General features: G+C 46.5%; 1 long non-coding RNA gene and 1 pseudogene across 1 annotated transcript; both read left to right on the forward strand.

Moving 5' to 3' along the window:
* Positions 1-42: 42 nt before the first annotated feature.
* Positions 43-2,105, forward strand: LOC117447367 (odorant receptor 131-2-like; annotated as a pseudogene).
* An 8,924-nt stretch (positions 2,106-11,029) lies between these two features.
* On the forward strand, positions 11,030-12,677 carry LOC139433838 (uncharacterized). The gene is made up of 3 exons (XR_011643240.1): positions 11,030-11,308; positions 11,566-11,730; positions 12,101-12,677. It is a non-coding gene; the product is annotated as an uncharacterized lncRNA (long non-coding RNA).
* The last annotated feature ends 706 nt before the right edge of the window (positions 12,678-13,383 follow it).

Genomic DNA, 13,383 nt, shown 5'->3' on the forward strand with positions numbered 1-13,383 from the left:
TGAATAAATGCTGTTTTCAGGAAGGATTGTCTCGTTATAATCATGAACGTCTCGTCTCTGAACTCCACCTCTCCGGGTTCCCGGAGCTTCGCCGAGGCCGTTTACAAGAACGTGATCGTGACGGTTCTCTGCATCGCCAAACTACATCAACGGCACCCTGATACACACCTTCAGGAAGCACCAGGTGTGTGTGTGTGTGTGTGTGTGTGTGTGGGTGTGTGTGTGTGTGTGTGTGTGTGTGTGTGTGTGTGTGTGTGTGTGGGTGTGTGGCGTGCGCGCGTGCGCGCGTGATTTCAAACATGCTGCGTTACAATCCCTCTTCTGTTCCTGATTCTAGCAACTCATGTTTATCGTTTCATGTTTAAAAATGTATAATAATAGCAGGCTATCAGAATCAGAAACAGGTTTATTGCGGAATAGGTTAACTGTTAACACACACGAGCAATTTCCCGTGGTGTATTTGGTACATACAACGACACAGAAAAATGACAGAAGTTGTAAGAAAAGCAACCAAAAATTAAACAATTATACTTGTAATTATAGATATTTCAAAAAACGATGTACAGTTAACGTGACTTAATAAGAACATAAACGAGCAGTATTGTCAGGTAAAGTGGAGAGCTGTGCAGATATTGAAAGCGTTAGCTCTGTATACCAATGTGCAACATATTCGGAGGGCTGTGCAGGATAATGTTTAGACGCTGTTGTTTATATTGATCATAGTGTTCATTAATGTAATGCATGTGTCTATGGCGTGGCTGGTTGGTGGGGGTTATTGGAGGGTTATATAAATATATATATGAGCAGATCAGGGCTGCAAAATCTGTCAGCTCCTTTAAGTCACTTTTAAAAAATCTCTTTTGCTTTTATGTGTTTTATTTAATATTTCATTTATTCTTAATTTATGTATTTTTCTTTATTATTTTCTGTGTTTTACTGTTTTTTCATGTTTAGACTCTGCTGTCTAGTTCACTTGCTCTCTGTGTATTTTTATATGAAAGCAGTTTGTAACTATACTCTGAAAGCTGCTATATAAATAACATCACATTTAAGTGAATATATTTGGGGTGTTGGTCTGACATTTGGTCTGACGTTTGGTCTGACGTTTGGTCTGACGTTTGGTCTGACATTTAGACACACTGAACAACGGAAAAGCTAACTTTAATTAAATGTATTATATCAACACATTTCTAACTCTAATAATTCCTAATTCTCTATGTGAAAACTTAATATCATTGCACCTTTTCAGTGCCCCTTGATCTGACACGTATTTCCTCTCCCCTGCAGATCTTTTACTCCAACCCGCGCTACATCCTCTTCATCCACCTGGTGATGAACGACATGCTGCAGCTGACTCTCTCCACGCTGCTGCACATCATCATCTACACCCTGAACACCTTCAGCGTCTCCTCCTGCCTCCTCCTCCTCATCCTCGCCGTCATGGCCACCTTCAACACGCCTCTCAATCTGGCCGGCATGGCGGTGGAGTGCTACGTCGCTATCTGCCTCCCGCTGCACCACTGCAGGATCTGCACCGTGAGAAACACCTTCATCCTGATGAGTCTCATCTGGTTTGTCAGCTCTCTCTCATCATGCCTGATTTCTTCCTCCTTCTGGCCACCGAGCCCCTCAGCTTCTTCACGTCCAAAGTGTTGTGCGCCAGAGACTTTGTGTTCAGGAGTTCGTACAGTTTGAAGAAGAGAGACGCGTCGCACATCGTGTGTCTGGTGCTGGTGTGGCTCACGCTGCTCTACACCTACTTCAGGATCCTGTTTGCAGCCAAAGGAGCAAAAGGGGATTCAAAGAAGGCCCGAAACACCATCTTGCTGCACGGTTTCCAGCTTCTGCTCTGCATGCTGACCTACGTTCGGCCCATGTTCGAACAGGCGCTGCTCTTTTTACTGCCGCAAAGACACGCTGACATACGCTTCGCCTTGTACGTCTTCGTGCATATTATCCCTCGCTTCGTGAGCCCCATCGTGTACGGACTGAGAGACCAGAACTTCAGCAAGTACATGAGGAGATACCTGCTGTGTCGAGTCATCATGAGGAAGAACCACCTGGAGAACAACGCTGTGTCGGACATGAAGCCTGCAGTCTCTTAGAAAACATATTTATACCAGGAGACAAAACCATAGTCTCACTTGTACTTTGTTTATTTGGTATGAATACTACATATAAAGTCAAATAAAGGCTAAAGGTCAAGTATCTAGCTACATTTTCTCATTGAAGTAAACATATTCCAAAATCTGTCCAATCCAATGATGGTCGTAAAACGACCACAAATTAGTCAAAATCAGCCTACAAGGAGTACACATATGACCACTTTCTGGTTCCAACTCCCATTTTCACCCTGAAAATGTCAGAAATGGATTCAGCACCTTCAATAACCCCCAAAACCACTGCAAAATTGGCCAAATCGGCCACAAAAAGCATTTTACCTTTGCGATAATGATAATTAACGCAAATTAATGCAACTTGTGCTAATTGTTCAAACATGAGAGATACCTGCTGTGTCGAGTCATCATGAGGAAGAACCACCTGGGGAACAACGCTGTGTCGGACATGAAGCCTGCAGTCTTAGAAAACACATTTATATAGGTTACAAATATTATTTTTACTTTGTTTATTGGTACGAATACTACATATAAAGTCAAATAAAGGCTAAATGTCAAGTATTTAGTATTTAGTATTTCTCATTGAAGTAAACCTTTTCCAAAATCTGTCAAATCCAAATGATCCAGCGTCCCTGTGAAACTACAAAATCAGCTTCCTCATCCAGCACCAGTCACTTTTCTGCCATCTCCGCTGAACACTTTAACATATTATTAACATTTTAAACTGTATACCCCGGTTATCTAGGCCCTTTTTGTTTTTGTTGTCGTTGTTTGATGTATATAGTCACACTGTAGGACCTCGAGAAATGATATTTAGAGATTTCTGGATGTACAACATGTAGAATTCTTGACAATAAAGCTGGCTTTGACTTTTTGACTTTGAGCAGATCGCCACTGGGCTTTCAACTAAAGACACAGCCACGCAAAAATTGCGACATGTGTACGGCTCCTTATGGGTACTGGCTGCAATTTTTGAAATTGATTCAGCACCTTCAATAACCTCCAAAACTGCTCCAACATTTTCCGAATCTGCCACAAATAGCCAATTTGACCTGTATGGGCATAGATATGTCGCATAATTATTTGTGTGAACATACAAATCATTTGTGTGTAAATATGTGATATGTAAATATAAAACACCATTCACAAATGCATTTAAAAGATATGAAAACTCACAAATAAATTTGCAAATGTAAAACGGATCTGCAAATACGCTAAATATTTTCACAAATAAAAAAAAGATATGTGAATATCTCTTTTAACATTTACAACTTTCGATCCGGCATTTGTGAATCCATTTGTATTTGTCGACGAAAAATGCGCTTGCGGATCTCAAAACTCTGCTCGTGGATCGTCTTTTTAACACACACGGATTTTGAGACATATTTTTCCCGCCGGTCTCGGCTAAAATCTACTCGTGTCACTCGGTTATTTTCGGAAACCACGTGATGGCCTGCTGATGACGAACATTTCCGCCATGATTTCAAAGTAAGAGCTGGTTTGTTTAATGCTCTGTTTTTATATTATAATGAACAGCGGAACGTTAGATGCATTCTTTATCATCATCATCATCATCATCATCATCATCATCATTCATCATCATCATCATGTTATAGTGATACAGTTAGTTTGTGTTAGTTTATGGTTCAATACAGCATATATCGAGCACTTTCGTGATGTTGAAGTACAGGCTATACGCCACTTTCGGGTCCCGGGCAGGGGGGAGCAGCTGGCAGCGAAGCAGCCCAGATAAAACTCTTTCTTCATTGTTTGTTGTGTATTCAGTCATGCGGGTCGAAGTTACAAAGCTTCACATCTTATTAATCGGCCTCATTTTACTTTACCAGTGCAGTAATAAAGTAATCTGTAGAAAAGCACCGTATGTAGGTTAGCCTTCAAGTAAGACTACATTAAATGTTATAATATTGTAGCGACCCTGTATAGGATGCTGAGGGTGTCACTCAGGCATCCCCCGTCTCTCTGCCAATCATAGAGCTGCACAGTGATGCTGGTTGAGGTGCGGGCCTGTGGTTGGGGAGCAGACGGGGGAGGGCGAGAAGTTGTGACGTAGACACTGATATATATATATGGGTATGTGTGGGAGTTAGTGTTAGTGTGAGGTTGAACCCACAAGCTGTTCCTGAACCTGTGATCATCTGTAAAGAAGAAGAGTTATTTAAAGCCTAATAACTGGAAGCCTGTTTCCGACTCCCTTGTGATCGTTACATTGTCGCAAGGGGGAGGGTGCGTGTTTTGTGCATGCCCAGTTGTGAGCACATGGAGGTGAACACCCGGGACTCAAAATGTCTCCCCTGGTCACTGTGCAGGGTCTCCGGCCACTCCAAAACGGCTGAACATGCCGGCCACCAAGGCATCTGCGACTGTCTCTGCTTCTTGATCAGGGAGAGCATCTGGCCACTTTGTGAAATAGTCTATGGCCGTGAGAATGTAGCGGTTACCCCTGTTTGACAAGGGTAGAGGCCCCACCACAATCAACCGCTACTCTCTCCATCGGGGCCCCCACGGGAAACTGTTGCAGCGGAGCATGGGAACGACCAGGGGGGGCCCTTCCGCGCCATACACGGATCACAGCGGCGACAGAAGGCGACAGAAGTCTTCAACAGAGTCTTAGTGACGCCAAAGTGCCCAGAGCCTGCCGTTCCATGCATGGCCTTGAGTACGACCTCTTGCAGACCCCTCGGGACCACCACTTGCCACCTCTTCTCCCCCGTTGCTGGCTCCTCCTAGAGCAGGGGTCTGCAACCTTTTTGACCAAAAGAGCCACTTTGCTCCTTTTTCCAAAAAAAATCTTTGTCTGGAGCCGCAAAACATATGTCATAGTTTTTTATTGTTATATCAGACAAAAACTACAGGTTTTTTTGCATTTATTAGGCTATTTATTACATGATATAAAACTGTTAACCTCTAATAAGAAACAAAGAACTCTTATAAGGAGAATTAAGAATAATACACTGGCCTACTTTAAAATAAATTAACACAGCACTTGGGGAGTCCTCTGCACATTTGAAGGAAAAAAAATATATTATTAAAATGGGCCCACTTTGAAATAAATAAAACATATAGCTGCACCCTAAAAAGAGTTAAAGGTAGGGTAGGTAAGAATGGAGAAACCAGCTTGAGTGCGCTAGAATTTGAAAGTACACAAGCGGAAAAAATATGCCTCTTCCTTCAGACTTTCTTACAGAGTCCCTCCTCCAACACACACGAACGCGCACATGACCATGAGGGCAGAGATAAGTTTGTGTTGAGTATGGAGACTCAGCAGACAAGGACGCAGTTTTTTGACATGTTTTGGTCTCCCTCTCCTTCTGCCATAAGAAATTGCTATGAAGGGCTGTTTCCAAATGTTTAAAGGGCTCTAAATATAATGTTGAGAGATGAACACAGTGGAGAGGAGTGACAATAGTTATGTTTCAAGTTGCACTCTTTTAAAAGAGTGCAAAAGGGGGAATTGTGGAGATTGATGTAAGATATTGTACAGAAGAAGTGAGGCAGCATATTTTTGGTATATTCATTTTGATGTCACCCATATATAGGAGGTGTATTGCATCATGTCATCCCTAATATATGTGTGGGTTTATACATTCCTGTGTGTTAATAGTTGAAGGAACAAAAAGTACATTTTTCCTCTTAAATATAAAGGTTTTTTTTATAGATTCCTGAAACAATGTTCCCTTTTTCTTAAAAGTAGATTAGCGCAATAGTCTTTTTCTTTGACTTTTACCCGTTTATCAAAAGGGTGTTTTTAGGCTATTTTTGAAGAGGGAAGATGCAGAATTAATTGTGAGTTCTGTTTTGAGTGAAAAGATTACCCCTTTGAGTGTTTTTCTTGGTTAAACCATTGATAGGCTTTGCAAATTGCGAGGGACATTTTCCCCAGATATAATGATGCACATCCTGCAGGCCTTCCCAACACGTGTGGCTTTCATAGAGGGAAAACATATGGACTATTGTGTGATAAGCTACATAATAGGAATGTGTTTTGCTTCAAACTGAAAACTGTGGGTACTCTGCTGGCCAGCGCTGATTCCCTGTGAGACAGCGTTTTTTGGTACCTCCCAAATGAAACTCCACCCCTTCCTGTTGATGTTGGTATTAAGAGTTTGTTCAACTTGTTGTTCTCTCTCTCTTCTCGCGCGGCCCGGACCGGAAGGTCGTGGCAGCCGGTGAACAAGGGCCAGGAGTAGGCATACTCCTGACATTACGCATATGATATGGCTTTGTATGGTAATGTATTATATTGTATTGCATTATTACCTTTTATGATTAAAACAGATTTTTGTTTAACCCTCGTCCTGGTTGTTTTGAGTGTTCCTTCTTTTAAAGCAAGCTCATAGGAACGGCGCGGAGAAGTGCTACCTACTCCTTCAAGAATTAAATCCTGTGTTCCTCCGGTACTTTTCTTTGATTTATCCATAGTTCGCTCATCGAGCCGGGGGTCAGTTTATTCGCCTCCAAGAAAAGGCGCTCGCGCGGGGACCGTAGCAGGATGTGACGCATATTTTAGTTGACCTAATTAAAACCGTTTTGTTTTATTTATGTGTCACAGTATCACCTCAAAATACAACATACGAAACATTTTCAACCATGCAACAAAATATAAATAGTCCTACAAATACTTTTATTTATTTCCTTCTTATTTTTGTCTAAGCTCAAGGGAGCCAGAGCAGAGGGCTTAAAGGGCCGCATGCGGCCCGTGGGCCGCGGGTTGCCGACCCCTGTCCTAGAGTCTCAAACTGAGACCACAGCCCCTTGGTTGCTTTGGAGAGCGCTGCCAATTCCCCCCACGGTGGCCGCTGCTGCGACTGAACCCACTGCAGTACTGTTACGGTGGAGCGAAGGAAGCAGGTAGGACCCAAATGCAGATTAAAGTGAAAATAATTCCTTTATTTCAAGGCTATATATATATATATACAGGCAGAACAGAACACTCACCGAGGACAAGCCAAATCACAAGACGAACCGACATTGAACACTGGGAGACAGTGGAATTTAAACACAGGAATTTAAACTAGACACAGGTGGGAACAATCAGGGGTGGGGCCAACACTGATGAGCACAGGAGACACACAAGGAGTGACAGGTGAAAACAATCAGACAACTAGACACACCAGGGAACTAACGACGGGAGGAAAAACACAGGGAAAAGGACCAGACAATATACAAGGAGGAAAATACCCATAACCAGACATACAAAACTACAAACGTGACAAAACATGAGAATCCTGACAGAACCCCCCCCTCAAGGGACGGATTCCAGACGTCCCTAAAAAAAAACCCCCACAAAAGTCCAAAACCTCAAGCAGGGTGGGTGGAGGGGGTCCGGAGGAGGGACGCAAAACTAGGGCCACCAGGGTGGGTGGAGGGGGTCTGGAGGACGGGACTGAACTGACCGCCCAGGGGCACGGCAGAGGACCAGGAAGGGGTCTCGGGCGGACGGCCCGGGGGCAAGACAGAGGACCAGGAAGGGGTCTCGGGCGGACGGCCCGGGGGTAAGGCAGAGTCCAAAAAGGGGGATTCGGGCGGACGACCCGGGGGCAAGGCAGAGGACCAGGAACGGGTCTCGGGCGGACGGCCCGGGGGTAAGGTAGAAGCCGAGAAGGTGGACTCGGGCGGACGGCCCGGGGGCAAGACAGAGTCCAAGGTGGGGGTTATGGAGGGGCGAAGGCCACCGCGGCCGGGAAAGTCAGGGGGCCGGGCTCGAGGGCGAAGGCCGTGACTCTCAGGGGCCAGGGATCGAGGGTGAAGGCCGTGGCTCTCAGGGGACCAGGATTGAGGGTGAAGACTCCGGCTCTCAGAGGGCCGGGCTCGAGGGCGAAGACCGGACAGCTCCGGAGGCCGGGCAGGAACCGGAGGCCGGGCAGGAAAGCGCTGATGGGACAGCTCCGGAGACCGGGCAGGACCCGGTGTCGGCCGGACAGAAACCGGAGCCGGTCGGACAGGCTTCGGCAGGATCCCCCACGGAAGTGGACCAGGAGTTGGCAGGAACCCCGGCGAGACAGGTGATGGACATGGGGCTGGCAGGGCCCCCGGTAGAACCTCCAACGGCACGGGATATAGGGTTGGCAGGACCCCCGGCAGGGGAGTAGACGGCGGGACCTCCAACGACACAGGACACAGGGTTGGCAGGACCCCCGGCAGAAGAGTAGTCTGCGGGACCTCCAACGGGACAGGACATAGGGTTGGCAGGACCCCCGGCAGGGGAGTAGACGGCGGGACATCCAATGAGACCGGACCTGGGGTTGGCGGGACCCCCGGCAGGGGAGTGGACGGCGGGACCTCCAACGAGACCGGACCTGGGGTTGGTGGGACCCCCGGCAGGGGAGTGGACGGCGGGACCTCCAACGAGAAAGGAGAAGGAGCTGGCAGGCCCCCCGGCAGGGGAGTGGACGGCGGGACCTCCAACGGGACAGGACAAAGGGTTGGCAGGACCCCCGGCAGGAGAGTAGTCGGCGGGGCCTCCAACGGGACAGACATACGATTGGCAGGACCTCCGGCAGAGGAGTAGTCGACGGAGCCCCCAACGGGACAGGACCCGGAGTAGGGACCCGAGAGGAGACTCGAGAGGAGACTCGAGAGGGGAACCAAGGGGGAACTCGAGAGGGGACTCGATAGGAGACTCGAGAGGAGACTCGAGAGGGGAACTAAGGGGGAACTCGAGAGGGGACTCGAGAGGGGACTCGAGAGGAGACTCGAGAGGAGACTCGAGAGGGGAACTAGAGGAGGGACTAGAGAAGGGACTAGAGAAGGGAAGTCGAGAGGGGACTCGCGAGGGGAACTAGAGGAGGGACGAGAAGAGGGACGAGAAGAGGGACTAAAGGAGGGACTAAAGGAGGGACTAGAGGAGGTAACTCGAGAAGTGACTAGAGGAGGGACTAGAGATGGGAACTCGAGAGGGGACTCGCGAGGGGACCTAGAGGAGGGACGAGAGGAGGGACTAGAGCAGGGACTAGAGCAGGGACTAGAGCAGGGACTAGAGGAGGGACTAAAGGAGGGACTAGAGGAGGGAACTCGAGAGGGGACTGGAGAGGGGACTCCAGAGGGGACTCCAGAGGGGACTCCAGAGGGGACTCCAGAGGGGACTCCAGAGGAAACTGGAGAGGGGACTGTGGCAGCTGGGGCCGGAAACCTGGCTGTAAGGTCCGGAGCGGAAGCCTGGACCCTGGCTGTGTAAGCCAGGTAATCCAGTATGGACGCAAAGCTGCGTGGGCCGGTACTGGAGCATTGAGGCATGGCTGCGAGCTTGGCTTTGCGCCTCCTTCTCTTAGCAGCCGCCTGTGGCATCAAAAAAGCTGAATCCACTGGGTCCATCTTTGGTCGGTTCGTAATGTTACGGTGGAGCGAAGGAAGCAGGTAGGACCCAAATGCAGATTAAAGTGAAAATAATTCCTTTATTTCAAGGCTATATATATATATACAGGCAGAACAGAACACTCACCGAGGACAAGCCAAATCACAAGACGAACCGACATTGAACACTGGGAGACAGTGGAATTTAAACACAGGGTAACTAGACACAGGTGGGAACAATCAGGGGTGGGGCCAACACTGATGAGCACAGGAGACACACAAGGAGTGACAGGTGAAAACAATCAGACAACTAGACACACCAGGGAACTAACGACGGGAGGAAAAACACAGGGAAAAGGACCAGACAATATACAAGGAGGAAAATACCCATAACCAGACATACAAAACTACAAACGTGACAAAACATGAGAATCCTGACAAGTACAGGCTGTAGAACGGTGTCCAGCTCTTGCTGTTGCTTCCACTCTGCCACGTCCACTGTCTGGAGCTCCCGGCAGATAACCTCTTCCACTTGCCGCGCTGCCGCACAGACGATGTCCTCCTCCAGCAGCTCCTTTACACGAGTCTCTCTTTTCTCGCAGTAGTGGCATCCGCCGGCGGCACATGGGCGGCGGGAGAGAGCGTCTGCATTTGTGTGGCGCACCCTATCCCGGTGCTCCACCCTGAAGTCGAAAGCTTGGAGCTCTTCTAGCCACCTGGCGACCTGCCCTTCTGGGTCGTTGAACGTCATGAGCCACAGTAATGCAGAGTGATCCGTCCTCACGGTGAACTCCTGCCCACACAGGTAGTACTTAAAGTGCCTGATGGACAGCACCACTGCCAAAAGTTCCCTGCGGGTGACGCAGTATCGTCGCTCTGCTTTGTTGAAAGCCCGGCTGAAGTATGCCACCACCCGCTCCCCCCTCTGGTGTAGTCTGGGAGAGCACTCCGCCTACACCAACGCCACTAGCGTCTGTGTCCAGGGTGAACAGCAGCCTGGGGTTGGCTGGGGTGAGAACCGGGGATTCACTCAAGGCACGCCGAAGGCTGTCAAACGCTGCTTGACATTGCTCAGACCACAGGAAATCCCTGTCCTTCTGCAGCAGCTGGAACAGGGGTGCGGCAGTGCAAGCAAAACCCCGTAGAAACTTCCTGTAGTACGAGGCCAGGCCCAGGAAACTCTTCAGCTGTTTCTGGTTGCGAGGATTTGGCCAGCCTGCGACCGCCTGCACTTTCACGTGCAGGGTGCCGATGCCCTCACCCCCCACTTTGTGGCCCAGGAAAGTGACCTCTCTCTGCAGGAAATGATACTTATCTGGATGTAGCTTCAAACCAGCGGCTCTGATCCTCTCCAGCACCACTCTAATGGTGCATTTCCACTGCAGCGGGTAGCCCCGTTTAAGCGTCCTGGACCGTCCTCAAGCGGCCAGGCCAGTTTTTGGTGGCATTTCCATATAGCCTAGTACCGGCTAGCGGGTACTTTTTCTTTTTCCGGCCCCATAAAATCGTGGTTCTATCAGACCAGGCCAGGGCTGTGACGTCAATACTCGACTGCTGATTGGTCAGAGAGAATCGTCACAAGATCGCGCGCGAGATCATCCCTCGCGTCACATATATATCAAGAAGCAAGCTTGCAGCATTTTGTAAACGGAGGAGCTACAAAAATGGCAACGTCGAAGAAAAGCACACCGTGGTCGACCGAGGAGGTGACGACGTTCCTACATCTCATTGGGGATGATAAAATCCAGCGGGAGCTCGACGGAACAACGCGAAATGTGAAAGTGTTCCAGGATGTCTCTGCACAGATGTCCGAGCGCGGATTTTCGAGGACTTTCCTGCGATGTAGGGAAAACGGAACGGCTTTACTGGAGTCCCTGAAGGTACGCTCACTTCTAACAAAGAAGTCTATTTTATCCTTACATTAATGTTCGACAACCCGTGCTTTTATGGAGCCCCAAAGAGCTACATAGCTAGCTAAGGCAGATAGCCTAGGCAGATAGCCTTAGCTAGAGCTATTGTTTGCTAACACCATATGTGCCATTGTTTACGTTCAGTTTTTCTTTTCTATAGTTGTTGTTGCTATTTAGTATTGTGCTGCAGTAGTTTGTGGAATTAACAAGTCATTTTGCTGTTCTAGATGATTACATTGGGACTCGTGAGGAGGAACATTCCCGAACAACGGGTGATGGCAGTGTTCCGTCCACATCGTCAGTGAATCCAGAACGGACCCCAGCCGAAGAATCGACACCGACTCAACCACCAACACCGAGTGCCATCACGACACCGCAGCGTGTGGTTCTAGGTAAGAAATAGAAAAGGCAAAACGACTGGAATTGTTTTGTTTTTTTAAACCGTGGATCATCCATCGTCAGTAATTAAAATAAGCTATATCACTGTGTGGAAATGCGCTGTTACAAGTAAAGTCTTAGCTAGTAAGCAGCTAGTACAGTTGTGTGTGACATCCTATCATATACATATATTTATATTCATTATCAACAGGCTGGACATAATGTAATTCACTTTCACAATCATTGTAAACATCTAGGGCCAGAACTTTCTTTAGTTCACCTTACTGTTGTTCTGTTTATACATGTTATTCTTATATCCTTGTGTGACCTGTACCTGTACTGTGTGTTTTCCTTATTGCTAATTATTATCTTATTGTCACCCAGGCAAGAGGAAACGAGGAGGAGAGGATCGGGCCCAGCAGGAACGGCACCATGACTGGGCAGCGTCTCCTCCATGATACTTCAAAAAACCTTAATAGTTATTGTACATATTATATATTTTTTATCTAGTTAATTTTTAAATGCAACATTTGTACTTCCTTGTTTATTTATTTTCTTTAAAATGTTCATTTTATATTTACAATTCCATGTATATTTATGCTGGCTGCAATTCAGTTTTACATTTTTTATTTGTATTGTTTAATGGCATGCCTTTGATACAACATTTGTATTTTTATACTGCCATCAATAAAGTACTTCTTTGACTTATCTTATCTCTTGTTGATAATGAATGGCACCCAACATAAAAAAATCATAAACATACATGAATTTATAAAGCAATAACAAACACCATCAGTTAGGAAAAAGCCCCTTACTTTTAAGAGATTTAAAGCAAGAAATTGAGTTTGCTAGCTTGAGGTCCTACTCTAAAACATTATTACATGTTTATTTTGTAATGGTATTAAGAATACATGATAAATACATGTAGAAATTGCTCAATTGTAATACCCTCGTTCTACTACACTCAAACACATTCCTTATATATTTTAAAGACCAAAATAAACCTATAACCCATTCAAGCAAGCTTTTAACATGTCTAGAAGAAAGATTGAGGTTATATTTAATATATTATTTTATGTTGTGGATACTTTAGTCTCCATCCATGTTTACAATTGTCCACACTATTTTACACTTGCATTTATGAATATAGTTTTGCTGTGTTTTACACTTTAGTATTTATGTTTATAGTCAGCTTTGATATTTGCTTAATTGATTAGAAAGATTTTCTTTCCATGATCTGATATTTCCTCAAATGTTATTATGGGGCAGTACTTACTGGTGCTTGCATTTCAAAATATTCAATTCAGATAATATTTGTTTAAAACATTTGACAAACACATGTATATGAAAAAAAAAAAGGATTTATTTATGTTCAATACAATGAATACAATGCAATGCTTGCTGTGATCACTTTCCTTCTTGCTGTGATAACAAGCCACACACCAAGAAACAAGTAAACGATCGCTTCCACATCCTCCATTGTTGTGTGTGTTTTGTGAGTTGTGTCGCATTGAAGATGACGCCACTGCAGTTTTACCCAGCGTCGCTCTGCCCAAAAAGCTGATCGCCCCGCCTACACTGCGTTGCTACCCCAGGTCCTAAAGTGTAATGGAAATGCGCCACGGCCTCGGGCGGCCAGCGAGGCAGCCCGAGGCCTGAGCGAGGAC

This window comes from Pseudochaenichthys georgianus, chromosome 5 (assembly GCF_902827115.2).
Source record: "Pseudochaenichthys georgianus chromosome 5, fPseGeo1.2, whole genome shotgun sequence".
NCBI lineage: Eukaryota > Metazoa > Chordata > Actinopteri > Perciformes > Channichthyidae > Pseudochaenichthys > Pseudochaenichthys georgianus.